This window comes from Penaeus chinensis, chromosome 27 (genome assembly GCF_019202785.1).
Source record: "Penaeus chinensis breed Huanghai No. 1 chromosome 27, ASM1920278v2, whole genome shotgun sequence".
NCBI lineage: Eukaryota > Metazoa > Arthropoda > Malacostraca > Decapoda > Penaeidae > Penaeus > Penaeus chinensis.
The window spans coordinates 26,980,623-26,992,660 of record NC_061845.1 but is presented as its reverse complement, the minus strand read 5'-3'; the positions used below and the strand labels follow the sequence as shown (position 1 = coordinate 26,992,660).

Here is a 12,038-nt window from a genome sequence, read left to right as displayed (position 1 = left end):
TCGACGAGACGAAACGAGAGGCAAAGAGAAAGGGGACGGGGGGGGGGAGAGGGAGAGGAGGAGGAAAAGGAAAGTAATGGAATTAATCAACTAATAGAAGGTCTAAGTTAAAAACAGGGTTAAATAAGGAAAAGGGAGAGAAAAACACTTGAAAGCAACTGGGTCTCTTTAACCTTAAAAGGAGGAGGGAGCAAAGTCAACGAATGCCTGACGTCGCTCCTAATTTTGCCCAAACTATTTTCCAGCTGCCTCCCCCGCCCCCTCCTCCCCCTTCCCCTTCTTTCGCCTCCTATCCCTCCTTTTTCTTCTTCTTCTTTTTCTTTTCTTCTTCTTTCCTTCTGCTACTTCTTATTCTTCTTATTCTTCATCTTATTCTTCCTCTTATTATTCTTCTACCCCACCCCTCTTCTTTCTCCTAATTTTTGCCCCTCCTTCCCTTACTCTTCCCTCCTCCTTCTTCCCCTCCTTATAGCCCCTCCCTTTCGGCTTGCCTCCTCCTTCCCCTCCTTTTCAGACCCCACCCCTACCATTCCCTCCTCCTCCTATACTCAGCCCCTCCTCTGCACTTCTTCTTGACCCCCTCCCCCCCAACACCACTACCACTATTCCTCTCCCACTACACTCCTACCACTCCCCTCCTTCCGTCACTTCCCCCCTAACACTCCTCCTCCCATCCCCCTCCTTCCGCCACCTCCCCCCACAACCCTCCACTTCCCGCCCCCCTCCTTCCATAATAATAAAAAAAATAGACACGTTGCATTCGAAAAATCTAATTCCGCGGCGTCGGCAAGAACGGACCTCTCTCCCAGAGGACACTTAAAAAGCTCCCCCCCTCCTCTCTCTCTCTCTCTTTCTCTCTCTCTCTCTCTCTCTCTCTCTCTCTCTCTCTCTCTCTCTCTCTCTCTACCCTATCCTCTCTCCCTCTTCCTTTCTCCCCATCTCCCCACTCCTCCTCTTCCCCTCTCTCGAAACCATCTCCCCCTCTTCTTCTCTCTCTACCCTATCCTCCTCTCTCCCTCTTCCTTTCTCCCCATCTTCTCTCTCCCCCTCCCTCCCCTTCTCCCCAGCTCCCCTCTCTCCTCCCTCCCCCTCCCTCCCTTACTCCCCCAACACACCCGCAAACGTCATCGTTAACAACCCGACAACAATGAGAGAGCGCCGCCACTGCCACTAACAGCTGACGTCTTCCGACAGCTCCTTCAGTATATACAAAAAAAAAAAAAAAAAAAAAAAGAGGAAAAAGCGAAAAGAAAAAAAAAGGAAAAAATCTGTCTGACTGTTACCGCAATGAGGCATAAAATCTGTATAATGAATCTAAAAAAGAGAAATCGGGAGGGAGGGGAAGGGAGGGAGGGAGGGAAGGAGGTAGATATGGAAGGAAGGAGGGAGGAAGGGAGGGGGAGGGAGAGGGAGAGCGAGAGCGAGATAGAGATAGATAGAGAGAGAGAGAGAGAGAAGGTGAGAGATAAGGGGGGGGGGAGTCACCGAATACGTATCTTCTGTGCTAGAACTGTATGATACTAAACATCTCAAGTGATTTAAGATTTATTTTATCGTTACCATTTATAAACGCATCTGCAGAGCATAACAGTGTGGGCCGTGTTTGTCTTCCTTTCATCATGATGTAAATTGATTCATGTAGCAACGTTTTTGTTTCGTGTTTTGTAGTTGTACATTTCTTTATCAGGTGGAGAGGAGAGGAGAGGAGAGGAGAGGAGAGGAGAGGAGAGGAGAGGAGAGGAGAGGAGAGGAGAGGAGAGGAGAGGAGAGGAGAGGAGAGGAGAGGAGAGGAGAGGAGAGGAGAGGAGAGGAGAGGAGAGAAGAGAAGGGAAGGGGACGGAAGGGAAGAGAAAGAAAGGAAAGTGAAGGGAAAGAAAGGACAAAGTGAAGAGAAGAGGAAAGGAGAAAACGAAAACGAAAAAAAAAACTGAACACTCCCAAATACAAAAAAAAAAAAAAAAGAACAAGAAACAAAAGAAAAAGAAATAAGAAAAAAAAGTGGGAAAATAGGGGCGTCTACACACAGCTATTTCGTGGTTCCGGCGAGGAAGCACTACAAGACAGGCCTTTTACACCACATTAGCTGTCAAGATGGAGAGTGTGGAGAGGAGAGTGAATGGTGGGGAAAGAGGGGGGAGGCAAGAGGAAGGAAAGGAGGATAAGTGTCTCTAGTGGGTGAAGAAGGAGGGAGAGAGAGGAGGGAGGAGGAGGAGGAGGAGGAGGAGGAGAGAGGGGAGAGAAGAAAGGACGTGAAGTTGACCATAATTTTTTTCTCTCACTCCTCCGTCCCGCAACAATAATTTTCCTCTCCAGCAACCAAAGAAAAAAAAAAAAAACGAAAAATTAAAAAAAATATATAGAGAGAGATTGTCTCTTGTCTATCTCACGCGCTAAATGATCCTTGTAAACGTTCTCTTTATCCTGTTCGGTCGTTAACTTTTTTTTCGCCTTCGATAACAGAGAAGGGCGGGCGTTGAGAGAGATGGATAGCGAGAAGGGGAATGAAAGATGGGAGAAGGACGCAACAAGATAATTGTAAACAAAGATAGATAGAAAGAAGGGGGGGAATGATAGATGGGGAAGTGAAGTAACAGATATATTGTAAAGACATAAAATCGAAAAGTAATTGACCAAAACGAATAAATATATATAACTAAATAGATAAACGGATACATAAATTGCATTGCAACACAGCATTCTAACACAGAATTGACACAAGTAAAGAGTAAAAAATAGAATCTACGGTCGTTTTTAAATTAAAAAGTCGAAAGGTAATGTTGTGGACAATTTTTGAACGTGTCCTACATTCCTACACTAAAGCAAGTTTGTCAAGGTTATTTACTGTGCTACTGAGGACTGGTAGGAAAAAGGAGCAGATACGATCAACGAAAATATACGAGAAAAGATAAAGAAACACGTGAGGTTGTTGTTAATTGTCTGCAAAAACAATTGGTTCTAACAAAGATTCCTGAGGCCACACACATCAAATCCCCTTCTCTCTTGTTATGTTTCTTTCCCCTTTCGCTTTCTCTTTCGGTCTTTCTGTTATTAGCGGGCAGAGGAAAAAAAAAAAACAGAGAGACACAAAGATAAACAGGCAAAATCACAAACATAAACAGACACAGACACATACACGCACGCACACACATACACACACACAAAGAAACAAAGAAACTAAAACACACACACACACACACACACACACACACACACACACACACACACACACACACACACACACACACACACACACACACACACGTACATTTGTGTACACTCTACGCCGAGTTCGGAGACCCAAAAAATGCGACTGTTTGTATGACTTGCCCGCTGTGAAAACACCCGACTATTTTCACCCAAGAGGCCCGGGAACAATACGGGCTTTCACTCCTCTGTGCCTTTTTTAATGGGTTTCCGGCACCTCACACTAAATTAAGAGCGAGAAATGCCTTAATAACGACATGAATACACGCCTCCGTGTGCAACAGAAGAGAGTGAAAGAATAAATAGAAGAGAAAAAAAAAAGACATTTTAGAAAACTGCGCCACCACGCTGTCGACTCCTCATTCCCATTTCGTCCGCTAGGTGGCACGGCCGTCGGGCAAGGAGGGGGGGAGGGGGGAGGAGGGGAGAGGCGAGGAGGAAGAGGGGGGGAGAGGAAAGGAGGATGAGGGGGAGGAGAAGAGGAGGAAGAGGGGGGGAGAGGAGAGGAGGAAGAGGGGGGAGAGGAGAGCAGGAAGAGGGGGGGAGAGGAGAGGAGGAAGAGGGGGGGAGAGGAGAGGAGGAAGAGGGGGGAGAGGAGAGCAGGAAGAGGGGGGAGACGAGAGGAGGAAGAGGGGGAGAAAGGGGGGGGGGGGCGGGCGGGCGGGTAAACGTGCAGGGTAAACAACAAATGTAAACAGCGCCAGACAGAAGCTGCGTTAGCTCAGCCCCAACTCGGAGCGCACTTGGCCGCTGTTTGCACACCGTCTTCGTTTTCGTGGACGCGGGGCTGAGCCGGTTTGTGGGTCGGGAGGATTCTCGGGGCGAGTGTTTGGATTGTTTTGGCTTTGTCCTCGAGTACTTACAGATGCTCCTCCACTCTTCGCTGGGGGGAATTCCGCCGCGAATTAATGGCGGCTTCATTTCCGTGGGCAAGGCCTGGCGTCCCTCGGCCCCTTCCCGCATCCCTCGCCTCCTCTTTTCCTCATTCACTTCCATCCGATACATTTTCTCTACACGAATTGTTGTGTGTCTATCACTCGGCTTCTCGCTCGGAAGAAAGGGGGATAGAGATAGAACGAATAAGAGTGGAAGAGGGAAAAAGAGAGCGAGATAGCGAGCGAGCGAGCGAGAGAGAGAGAGAGAGAGAGAGAGAGAGAGAGAGAGAGAGAGAGAGAGAGAGAGAGAGAGAGAGAGAGGAGAGAGAGAGAGAGAGAGAGAGAGAGCGAAAGCGAAAGCGAAAGCGAAAGCGAAAGCGAGAGCGAGAGCGAGAGAACGAAAGCGAGAGAACGAAAGCGAGAGAACGAAAGCGAGAGCGAGAGCGAGACGGCGAGAGAAAGCGAGAGAGAGAGAGAGAGAGAGAGAGATGCGGAGGGGCGAGCGAGTCGAAGCAGAAGACGAGGTCGCGGCCACCCCTAGGAACACCGCGTGTAAACAAACGTGGCGAACGGGCTTGGATGGGTAAACACGGCGACCGGTCCCTGGGTTCGATATCTTCTTAACACCTTTTCCGCCCTTTTTTCCCAGTATGATTTGCCAATATTGACTCTTTCTTACAAGGGCTGATGGGGTGGCGGAGAAATTTATGTGGGGAGTTTGTACAAGTTTACAAAAAGATTTTTTTTTTTATGGACATTTATATTTTCTTTCTTTCCGCCAACTTCTGTTTATTTTCTCTCTCGTTTGAAGAGCGACGTTTATAGGAATAACCGATATGTCTTCTACTTCTTTTGTGCATGACATATTGACACTGTAAGATAGACATGATAAGAGAGAGAGAGAGAGAGAGAGAGAGAGAGAGAGAGAGAGAGAGAGAGAGAGAGAGAGAGAGAGAGAGAGAGAGAGAGAGAGAGAGAGTGAGTAGTGAGTAGTGAGTAGTGAGTAGTGAGTAGTGAGTAGTGAGTAGTGAGTAGAGAGTAGAGAGTAGAGAGTAGAGAGTAGAGAGTAGAGAGTAGAGAGTAGAGAGTAGAGAGTAGAGAGTAGAGAGTAGAGAGAAGAGAGAGAGAGAGAGAAGGAAGAAATAAAATATACTTAAAAGAAGAAAGAGAAAGAAAAATATAAAGAAAGAAAGAGAACGAAAAAGATAACTAAAGAAATAAGGAAAAAGATTAAAGACAGACAACCAAACACAGAAAAAACAAATACACCGACATACAAGAGAACAACATGGCACAAATACCCCCTCCTCCTCCCCCCCTAAAAGCCACAGCAACGTACGAATAACGGGAAACGTATATTTATGCAGAGAAGTTCGTCTCCACAAACCAAGTAGCTTCTCGCCTGTCACTCCATCATCTCCCGGCGCGAATGAATCGGTTATGCCAACAACTTATTAGGCGAAGGAAAGAGGGAGAAAGGAGAAGAGGAGAGGGGAAGATGGAGAAAGGGAGAGAGGGAAAGTGTGAAAGAGGGAGAGAGAGAAAGGAGAAAGGAGGAGAAGGGGAGAGGGTAAGATGGAAAAAGAGAGGAAGGATGAGAGGGAAAGAGGGAGAGGGAGGCAGGAGAATTGGAGAAAAGGAGATAGAGAAAGGGAGAGAGGAACAGAGAAACAGGGAAAGTGGTAGAGAGGAAGAGAGGGACAGAGGGAGAAAGGAAGAAGACATGGGTGAGGAAGAATGGGGTAAAGGAGATATATTTCAAAGGAAAGAAGAGCATTGCCTGACTTACAAAAACGTGAAGAAACACAAGTCCCACAATTTCCTTCCTGACATGAACCAAAAAAAAAAACAAAAAAAAAAACATAAAAAAAAAAGATTCAGGAAAAAAAAAAAAAAACTCACCCAAATATGCAAAAATCAAGCAACGGAAATCCCAGGTGAGGGAGGGGTGGGGGTGGGTGGGGGTAAAGAAGAGGAAAGCAAAAGATGGGGAAAGGGGGAAAGGGTAGGGGAAAATATTCCTGCTGCAGCGTAACACTTCATGTATGCCGTCACCAGCGCCCCGTGACGGCCAAGAGTGCACTGCAGATGTTGCAGAAGCACGATGCAAGCGGCCCAGATCAAAGCCCTGCCAGATATCGATATTCAAACGCTGGTAAAATATGGCACCGCCCGGGAAAAAAAAAAAAAAAAATATATATATATAAGAATTTTTCCGTTATTCTATTTCAATCATGTATTATTTTTTTTTATTCGTGTATTCATGTATTTTTTTTTTTTTTTTTTTTTTTACTGTATAATCAGAGAAAATAGACATGTAAGCATTTATCTAACATCTTTCTCCATCCTATTTTCTTTCATCTTATCTTTTCATTCGCTTTTTTCCTGTATCATCCGGGAAAAGTAGATAAATAAAGTACTTCCCATTTTTACTTTTCGTTTTCTTTTTATTTATCTATTCAATCGTTTTCCTCCCTTTTTTTTGTTGTGTCATTCAGTGTTAACTGCCGTCAAAATGCAACATAACTTTCATGGTTATTTATACTGCATAAAAGTTTGTAAATCTCAACTAAGGCGATCACATACTTCAGAACAGAATAAAAGGAGGCAGAAAGAGGGAAAGGGAGAGGGGGAGGGAGAGAGAGAGAGAGAGAGAGAGAGAGAGAGAGAGAGAGAGAGAGAGAGAGAGAGAGAGAGAGAGAGAGAGAGAGAGAGAGAGAGAGAGAGAAAGAAAGAAAGAAAGAAAGAAAGAAAGAAAGAAAGAAAGAAAGAAAGAAAGAAAGAAAGAAAGAAAGAAAGAAAGAAAGAAAGAAAGAAAGAAAGAAAGAAAGAGAGACAGAGAAATTAAGAAAAATACCACTACATATCTCCAATAATGTCTCACGGGGTATTAATGCAATGCCGTTTAACCAAGCCTTGGTGTAGTTGCAGACATCATGCACTTGCAATATCACGGTTTGTTCCGCCGGCGTGAGCACACCCACATTCCCCATTTGTCGCTGTTATACGCTGTCTGAACTACAAGGTAATTATGTTTGCATCTCTCTCTCTCTCTCTCTCTCTCTCTCTCTCTCTCTCTCTCTCTCTCTCTCTCTCTCTCTCTCTCTCTTTCTTTTTTCTCTCTCTCTTTTCTTCTTCTTCTTCTTCTTCTTCTTCTTCTTCTTCTTTTCTTTCTTTCTTTTCGCTCTCTCTCTCCCTTTCTTTTCTCTTTTTTCTCTTTTTCTCTTTTTCTCTGTATCTGTCTCTGTCTCTCTCTCCTTCCCCCTATCTCTTTTTTCTCTTATGTGTCTGCCTGCTTCTCCGTAAATTTTTGGTGTGCTTAAATAGCGGTTTGCCTCCCTGAATCTGTTTGTATGCGATTTCCTTTTATGTCACCGAATGGCCATCGTCTCTCTCTCTCTCTCTCTCTCTCTCTCTCTCTCTCTCTCTCTCTCTCTCTCTCTCTCTCTCTCTCTCTCTCACTCTCTCCTCACTCTCTCTCTCTCTCCTCCCTCTCTCTCTCTCTCTTTCTTCTCTCTCTCTCCTCCCTCTCTCTCTCTCTTTCTTCTCTCTCTCTCTCTTTCTTATCTCTCTCTCTTTCTTATCTCTCTCTTTCTTATCTCTCTCTCTTTCTTTCTTCTCTCTCTCTCTTTCTTTCTTCTCTCTCTCTCTTTCTTTCTTCTCTCTCTCTCTTTCTTTCTTCTCTCTCTCTCTTTCTTTCTTCTCTCTCTCTCTTTCTTTCTTCTCTCTCTCTCTTTCTTTCTTCTCTCTCTCTCTTTCTTTCTTTCTTCTCTCTCTCTTTCTTTCTTTCTTCTCTCTCTCTTTCTTTCTTCTCTCTCTCTCTTTCTTTCTTCTCTCTCTCTTTCTTTCTTCTCTCTCTCTCTTTCTTTCTTCTCTCTCTCTTTCTTTCTTCTCTTTCTCTCTTTCTTTCTTCTCTTTCTCTCTTTCTTTCTTCTCTTTCTCTCTTTCTTTCTTCTCTTTCTCTCTTTCTTTCTTCTCTTTCTCTCTTTCTTTCTTCTCTCTCTCTCTTTCTTTCTTCTCTCTCTCTCTTTCTTTCATCTCTCTCTCTTTCTTTCTTCCCTCTCTCTCTTTCTTCTTTCTCTTTCTCTCTCCTTTTCTTTTCTCTCTCTCTCTCCCTCTCCTTGAAAAAAAAAAAAAAAAAAAAAAAAAATATATATATATATATATATATATATATATATATATATATATATATAATTCGTGCCATTCTGCAAATGATGACAGGCTTAAATAAATCCTATACCCTTTTCTGTTGCTGAAGTCAGTTTATTCTGACTTACGCAACTAAGTGACTTCAATCGCCTCTAAGAACAGATAAATGACACGTTTAGTTGAAGTAAATGCGGAAAAAGTATTAAAAGAAAAGAGAACTAAAACTCATTCATTTATTTATCAATTTATATAGTATAACGCAGACATATATATATAAATATTTCTCACATATATAATACAAGTATATACCACAGCAAAGAGATTGTTTTTTTTTATTGGAACAGTTTCAATCCAAACAAAATGTATACAACGTGTCCCAATTACACGGGGCGTCTCAAATATACAGGGTGTCCAAAATATAAAGCCGTCCCAAATATATAGGGCGTCCAAAATATAAAGGCGTCCCGAATATACAGGGCGTCCAAAATATAAAGGCGTCCCAAATATACAGGTTGTCCTAATTATATAGGGCGTCCAAAATATAAAGGCATCCCAAATATACAGGGCGTCTAAAATATAAAGGCATCCCAAATATACAGGGCGTCCAAAATATCAAGGCGTCCCAAATATACAGGGTGTCCAAAAAACGTATAAGGTATCCCAAATATACAGGGTGTCCGCGGCACTGGTGTCCTACCGAGCAGATCGAGGGGGGGAGGGGGGGAGGCAAGGAAGGGGGAAGAGAGAGAGAGAGAGAGAGGGGGGGCGGTAACGCTTAAGAAGAGGTATTGCTACGCTCATCGCTTCTCCTCCTCCTCCTCCTCTTTCCTCCTCTTCCTCCTTCTCCTCCTCCTCCTCCTCCTCTTCCACCCCTAATTTTTTTCTTCATCATTCCTTGCAGTTCGATTGGAAACTTTTGTCCCTCATCGGATGATCCATTTCTTTAACTGTTGAATAGTAGCAGAGTCAATAGAAAAATCATCATCATCATCATCATCATCATCATCATCATCATCATCATCATCAATCTACGATTCTATTTAATTCAGATAACCAAATAAATAAATATATAAATAAGTAAATAAAGACAATGACTATCTATCTCTCTATCGAATTTGTTTGATAAAAGTGATTTTCCTTTTTTTTTTTTTTTTTTTTTTTTGTTCTCTCTTTCATAACAAATACAAGTTTATATCAGGCAAATGCATATCATCAGGTAAGACTGACAAGTTAAAGGGTGTGTGTGTGTTTGTGTGTGTGTGTGTGTGGGAGGGGGGGGGGGGGGTCGAGCATAGTAAACATTTAAATATCAATTGGGATTCAAGTGTTGATGCCTAGGGGAGGGTTGGGGGAGGAGGGGAGGGGGGAAAGGGGGGGAGGAGGGGAGGGGGAGGGGGAGGGGGAGGGGATAGGGGTGGAGGTGGAGGTGGAGGTGGAGGTGGAGGAGGTGAAGGAGAAGAAGAAGAAGAAGAAGAAGAAAGGAGCAGATCGCCAGAGGGAGAAAGAAAGAAAGAAAAAAAAAATAATAGCGAAGTCGCGGAGGGAAAAGAAAACACGGAAAAGAAGAAAAAGACGAAGAAACTAACGAAGAAAGAAAAAAGCAAAAAGAAACAACACACGGAGGCCAAGCCAGCCAGCCTGAAGAAGAGAGAGAGGGGGGGGGGGGGTGACCGGAGCGAAATAGAACGGAAAGGAATCCCAAGACCCGAGGGCAAGATAGACAGGCTAGGTGAGTGGGCGGACGGGCTAGGTGAGTGGGCGGGTGGGCGGGCGGGCGGGCGGTGGGCGTGCCATGGAGAACCAACAGCTAGGGTAAACATGGCGCGCACACAAGGCGACAGCTCAAAAGGTAGGTCAACAAGAAGGGTACACGCTGAGAATAAATCAATTTGGCCATTACTCACACAGCAAACAAGACACAAGGCTGCTGGCAAATACAATAATAATACTCAGGGTGTGTGTGTGTGTGTGGTCCCCTTCCCCCTCCCCCCTCGCACCCCAACACCCCCCCTTTCCCCCCTCTTTGATTCCTTCCCTCTTTTCTTTCTCTTCTTTTCTCCTTCTTTACTCTTTTCTTCCTGCTCTATAGATATTGATACCCGGTTCATCGTGTGTGTGTGTGTGTGTGTGTGTGTGTGTGTGTGTGTGTGTGTGTGTGTGTGTGTGTGTGTGTGTGTGTGTGTGTGTGTTCGCGCGCGCGTACGTGCGTGTCTATGAGCGCGCAAAAACAAACATTGAAGTTAAATGCACGCTCCAACTTACATTTAAACCTTGAAGGAGAAAAAAAAACAATAAAAACAACAAACATTAACGCTAAACAACAATGACGTTTTAAAACAAACACTTTCCGGAGATAAACGATCTCAAAACCTCATTTTCTTTCATTTTAATTTCGTCCCCCCTCTCCCCCACTCCCCGTTTTCTTTCATTCCCTCAAAGCAAAGTGCAGTTACATCAAATATTTACATATTTGCTCGCTTCAGTCCTCATCAAACAGCCGCGTAAATCACTGAAAGCAATTAAACAACTCGTTCCAATATAAAAGAACTTACAGAGTGAAAAGGAAATAATAAAAAAAAATAAACGTTCGAGTGAAAATAAAAGATGCATGCAGGCTCGTTTGAAATGAGTTTGTGAAATATACAAAAATAAAACAAATAAATAAATAAAAAATGAAAAGCACAGAGTCCAATATATAAGAGACGAAATGTATGATGGGGGATTCGTTTGCAAATGCATTCATGATATCGAGTGAAATAAAACAGAGAACAAAATAAGCATAATAATAATGAACGAAGAATTGGGGCAAAATACGATAACTGTGCAAGAGAGAGAGAGAGAGAGAGAGAGAGAGAGAGAGAGAGAGAGAGAGAGAGAGAGAGAGAGAGAGAGAGAGAGAGAGAGAGAGAGAGAGAGAGAGAGAGAGAAAGGAAATACGATAAACTAAAACGACGCGGTGAAAAGGAGGTAAACAAAACAAAAAAAAGACAAAAAAAAAAGACAAAAGAATAAAAAGAGACAAGAAATATACACATCAACAACAACAGAACACAAGAAACATCATAAAAACAATAACCCGCCGTGTCCGAAACCCTGCCATCAAGAGAAGTGAATTTGTATGCGAGTCCGAACGCTGGATTGACTCTCCGCCGCGCGCGCACACAACCGGCGCTGATGGCGGGGGGGGGGGGGGGTTGATGGCAGGTGTTTTAACAAAGCATTAGTGCCTATCTGTATGGCCAGTGGGTAGATAATGTTCCTGGCTTGTCTTTGCCCCTCCTCTCTCATCTCCTTTCTTTTCTTGTTTTATCGGTGTGTATTTTCTGTTTCTTGCCATCTATTTTCCTTTCTTACTGTCTACTTCTTACGCCCTTATCCCCTCTCTCCTCTTTTATCTCTACACACACACGACACACACACACACACACAACACACACACACACACACACACACACACACCACACACACACACACACACACACCACACACACAACACACACACACACAACACACACCACACACACACACACACACACCACACACACACACTCTCTCTCCTCTCTCTCTCTTTCTCTCTCTTTCTCTTTCTCTTTCTCTTTCCTCTTTCTCTTTCTCTTTCTCTTTCTCTTTCCTCTTTCTCTTTCTCTTTCTCTTTCCTCTTTCTCTTTCTCTTTCTCTTTCTCTTTCTCTTTCTCTTTCTCTTCTTTCTCTCTCTCTCTCTCTCTCTCTCTCTCTCTCCCTCTCTCTCATCACTCTCTCATTCTCGCTCTCTCTCTCACATCTCTCTCCTTCCCCTTTCCCCAAACT

General features: G+C 43.8%; 1 long non-coding RNA gene across 1 annotated transcript in view; it reads right to left on the bottom strand.

Moving 5' to 3' along the window:
• Nucleotides 1–8,450: 8,450 nt before the first annotated feature.
• Nucleotides 8,451–12,038, bottom strand: part of LOC125039566 — a 6,984-nt gene continuing 3,396 nt past the window's right edge. Inside the window, exon 2 of the long non-coding RNA XR_007116129.1 lies at nucleotides 8,451–9,178. This is a non-coding gene — a long non-coding RNA (uncharacterized LOC125039566). The remainder of the gene's footprint in view (nucleotides 9,179–12,038) is intronic.